At 32.6% G+C, this 5506-nt stretch overlaps 1 long non-coding RNA gene across 1 annotated transcript; it reads left to right on the top strand.

Moving 5' to 3' along the window:
• The first annotated feature begins 3424 nt into the window (after nucleotides 1-3424).
• Nucleotides 3425-5241, top strand: LOC149057715 (uncharacterized). The gene is made up of 2 exons (XR_016191012.1): nucleotides 3425-4120; nucleotides 4937-5241. It is a non-coding gene; the product is annotated as an uncharacterized LOC149057715 (long non-coding RNA).
• The last annotated feature ends 265 nt before the right edge of the window (nucleotides 5242-5506 follow it).

Raw genomic sequence — 5506 nt, 5'->3', positions numbered from 1 at the left:
GAATGAAATTACTTAGGATTAAAAGTATAAAAATACCTAATACTTTCTCAGTAGCCCTTAAATACTTTACCCAAATTTTATCAATGATACAATTATCACATGCTGCCGTCACCGGTTTAGCTGTACACTTTTTACATGTACAGTAAGTTATTACTACCTATCTGTTTATCAAATTCATATATTACCGTTATATATATTATATGATTATGTGTTATAATTATCATAGTGAAATAGTAATAATAAACAGTATATTTTTAAAAAATCCATAAAATATCTTTGGAAGAAATTGGACATGGAGAATCAGCTCACCAATGCACACATCCTATTTCTTGCGTACGTCTCTGCCTCTGCCGATTATTATGGCTTCAATTAAATGTATTATGTATTAACACATAAATAAAAACATGGTCAATTCTCAAGGGAAATGAATAACGTACCCTGAGAGACTAAGACTAAGAAATCATCCAAGGTTAGTGGTTACTGAAAATAGTATAACCAATTCTCGCGCACATATTCAATCCTATGGCTACGTGTGTCTGAGCACGTGCATTAAAAACTTTTTGGCGAGATTTCAAACCTCGTCCAATCGCCTCCTAATAAGGTAGTCGCAAACCGAACTGTCGACGAATGTGTGACAAAAGTGAAAAACAAAAAAATTACGACAATATCAATTACAAAACATAAAGCACACCGCGCTGAGACGTTGCACAAAATTTGATAAGCTTCGCTTCGTTACCGACCACCACTGCACTTATGCACCTGCAGCAACTGCTTGTCGTACTGTATCCAATATACTATAACAAAAGTATCTGATGTCATAATAATAATAATACTGGCCCGTGAGTCCTTGACTGGCTTGAAGACTGTTAACGCGCTCGGATTAAAATATTAAATCGTTACGAATGCGCGAAAATAATAACAATAATATTCTCTTCACTGTTGTTAGCAGTTGTTACGATTTCAATAGCATTCTCATTATTATAGGTATTTACACTTTTTCACTCGCACAGAGACATTTTTTTTTTTTTTTTTTTATTGATCGCTTGGCTACATCTTAATCGGTGTTATTGCGGGCGTCATTCGATTGCGTCTCGTCGCAACCTTTTATACCTTTTCAGTGTGTCGATTACGTCCGCAACACGAATAAGTTAAATTATTTTTTCTCACCTTTTTATGTTACGATTGTATAATATTATAAGCATACAATCACACTATTTTAATATGATTTTAGTAATGGCAATCTAATACCTACATTCATAGTTCTAGGATTTATATACTTGGAAATTAATGCTATGTATAGAAAAAAAGAGTTAATTCATTTTGAATTTTCAATACAAACTATACATTTTATGTAATGTATCTCTCGGCTCTAAGACACTTGATGTAGCTATACTATATCGCCACGTGATCATAAATCGATTAGAGTAGCGGACTACCAGTCTTAAGATAAAATGTTCGTAAACTTATCATAGAGTAAAAACCAATTTGTGTTAAAAAATACCATTCCTAATAAATATATTATAGATTTAATATCTTATGTGTCACATTATATGTTTACCTATCGCACAATAGGACGCAATCGGAACACAGAAAAGGTAGGAAAACATCGTTTACCTATCATTACTTGTGTCTGGGAGGCAATCGACAAACACCGATTATTGCCTATTGGTTCCTATTTTCAAAGTACGATGTCCGTGTTTCGGTGACTGTATAGGAACTTGGTGAAATCAACAAAAAACTATTGTCAAATAATCTTAGAAACCATCTTATGATCATAATTCATAACATAGTAACATACTGATGACTGTAATGTAAAATATTAACGAATACAACATTATTTATCACAGAGTATAATGAATTAATGACTAATGAGTATATGTATTTCACGTTTGGGTGTGTTCCACGGAAATCCATTGTTATTAATGAACAACAATGATATATAAATTGTATAATACGAATTAAATGGTTTTCACATGTGAATATATTAAATTAGAATATTCTATAATATTAATAATAAATAATAGTAATAATAATATTCTATAATTTTGTATATATAATATATTAATATATTATTGCTATGTACTGACGTCCCGCTAGACCACTATATATGCATGTACATGTAGATGTACCTAGGCCATATGGGGAATTATTGATTCCGTCGAAACTACCTGTTTAGAAAAAAGGTTATCGATTCCGCCGGCTACTGTTTAAAATATCTACATATCGATTGGCCGGCTACTGTTAATATTATTTACATATTGATTCCGCCGGACACTGTTTATCACCCCCCCCCCCTTGTATATGTATTTTATATGGTACATGATAAAAAAAAAAATAAATAATAATTGTATAATTCAAAAATAAAATGTATATTTTAATTAATTCGTGTATGTGAATATATTATAAAATATTAAAATGTATAATATAGTCTGAATTGTATAAAATGATAATAGTAATAATTGTATAATTAAAAATTAAAATGTGTGAATAAATGATAAAATATTAAAATAAAACATGATGGAGCAATTTCGTTAACTAGATCGATACTGATTAGTAAAATAGTAACTAGCAGAGAAGTAATACGGAAAGATTGGTAAGTCCACATTTTAACAATATACGAAAAATATATAAATATAGATATTATAGATATTAAGATATATCATATCTAAAGATAAGATTTCAGTCAGAATCGGTAATATATATTATGTAATATACGATTTATAGCAATACGTACGGAATAAAATAAAATACCTATATTGACTCGTTTTATTTTTATTATTTTATACAAATTAGACTATACATTTTATAAAATATTCACATACACGTATTAATTAGACTATACATTTTAGTTTTAATTAGTATACAATTATTATCATTTTATATATATTATTTATATATTATATAGTATATTATGTAGAACTGTAATTTTAAAAATGCATTTACAAATTACAAGGGCGGGATAAACAGTAGCCGGCGGAATTAATATGTAAATAATATTAACAGTAGCCGGCGGAATCGATATGTAGATATTTTAAACAGTAGCCGGCGGAATCGATATAAAATCGGCGGAATCGATATACGCCCGGGCATATGGTTGCCAAACTACGAGTTAACCTAATGGGGGCTATAGGGGCATCGGTCGAGTACGCCAATAATAATGGTAGTAATTACTTTAATAATAATAGTAATAATAACAATAATGGAGGCATCGATTTATGGAGGTTACGTGTGTCACAAATAACAGGATGTGAACCGAACACGAGCGTGGGATGCTACGATATCCTAATGATACGCGCGTACGCATTTGCACGATTCGGCCATGGACACATACTTGTCTTATCGATAGGAGCGGAAACGCAGAGAGTAGGACTATATGGGAGAGCCCCGAATAGACCAAAATCAGACGTGAGCCATCAGAGTCAGTGCAAGCACCTTCACGCCAGACACCATTCTAAATTAATCATTTGGACTTAGAGTATTTTGAATTAAATCAGTTTGTGCAGTAAAAGTGTTTTATTTACATAGTAATCAAATAGATGTATAATAATTAATCACAAATCAAGTTGTTATACTTATTACACTCAATCCATCTACCTCAACACCAGTCGTTCGTCCTCCTGTATGCTGGGATATATGCTACAGTACTGCGGACATAGGCGTACAAGCAGGAGAGGCAAACGGTGCTAGCGCAGTAGTTGCCGAAACAAATAAAGTAAAAATCGAGGAGTTAATCGAAAAGTCCACTACTGGGGGATACACCGGACAGACTGTATTTATCTCCACCATGGATAAAAGATTAAACCACTGTAAAGGAAATATCAGACATGTATTAATAGTAGCGAGTAGTAAACTGTGGATAACTGTAATGACTAGATAGGAGTTAAGAAAAAAGTAGAAATAGAGTTAAAACTAGGCGTATTAAAAAAAAAAAAAATAATAATAATAATGATAAATTTATTTAACCAACAGAAAGGAAACACACAAGTTCGTCATTATGGATTTTGAATTGGCTATGATGAACAGAACAGATATGATTCTAAGATCCGGGGCCTAATCCTACCGACAAACGCGGAGGTCAGCCCTATAAAGGAGAAGCTAGTAGAACCGAGAAGTTGTATTGGTAAGGAAAGAGATCAAGCGTTTATTTAAGTGTAAAGAGGTGTTAAGGAATACGTGTCTAGGTCAATTAGATTTAAGTTTAAAGACAGGTTTAAACAATTTAGATAAGTCATATATAGAAAGTTATTTAGCACATGGGGATAAGACCAACGTAATAGTGCTGTGGAACGGACGTTCAGATGTAAGAGTGTTAAATAAATTAAAGATAGACAATATTCCGGTGCTAAACATAACCTGCTACGACACAAAACTCGATCAGAATTTTAACATTAGGCCGGACAAGTTAGCAACCAAAGAGATAATATTCGAAACTGAGATCGGGAGGTTCGAAAAAATATGGCGATTTCTAAACTTACAGGAGACCCATGATATAGTTCGTAAGAAAAAACATAAAATAACGCATGCCCATGACCCACGGACCAATGTACAATTTACGAAGTGTGTATTCGATTTCGTGATAAGGAAACAGGGGTATGATAATTTAATAAAGTATTTTTATTAGGAGAATAGGTAGGGAATAGATTCGAAAAAAAAAATATATATATAAATACGTTATAGTGGAATAGATGAATAGTTTCGGTTGGACCATATAAAATATGGATGTACCGTTTACGACTTAAGACCTATGTTAAAGGAGTTGTAACTGGTATGTCCATATGTTAGGATTGACAAAGAACACCGGCAGAATACTGGATAGAATCAAATTGGAATATATATATATATATATATATATATATATATATATACACTTGAAACATATAAAATGCGCGGACGCATTTGAACGATTCGACTATATTTATATTTATCTTGTCGATAGGAGAGGAAACGCAGGAAGTAGGAGAGTAGGACTATATAGGAGAGCCAAATAGAATAGACCAAAAGCAGACGTGAGTCACCAGAGTCAGTGCAAGCACCTTCACGTCAGTTACCATTTCGATTTAATCATTTGGACTTAGAATATTTTTAATTAAATAATTATTGGACTTAGAAAATATTGTAGCCATTTAATACTTCTATCGGTGTCAACTGTCTTCGACTGCAGCTAAGCTAATAGCAGTGTTTTATCAATAATAGTGTTTTGTTCAAGTCAAAAGCAAATAAATATCTAATAATTAGTCAGAAGCCAAGTTGTTACACTTATTTCATCCAAACTGTCTACCTCAAGTCGTTCGTCCTCCTGCATGCTGAGACGCTGCAATACATATACACACCGCATGCAGCCGTATAGGTACTGGCGGTACTGCAATTATTACACGCTGTGGTATTTTCCATATAGCAATGTCCATCACTGGTTGCCAAAACTAACTACACATTAAATACCTACCCGTCCTACCTACCTATAGTTCACACTATTGGCATATATCTGCACATATTATATATAGGTACT

Source organism: Diuraphis noxia, unplaced genomic scaffold (assembly GCF_037042655.1).
Source record: "Diuraphis noxia isolate RWA-SAM2 unplaced genomic scaffold, SU_Dnox_SAM2 contig0003, whole genome shotgun sequence".
NCBI lineage: Eukaryota > Metazoa > Arthropoda > Insecta > Hemiptera > Aphididae > Diuraphis > Diuraphis noxia.
Note: the sequence above shows the minus strand (reverse complement) of the source record. Positions and strands in the feature narration are given on the sequence as shown.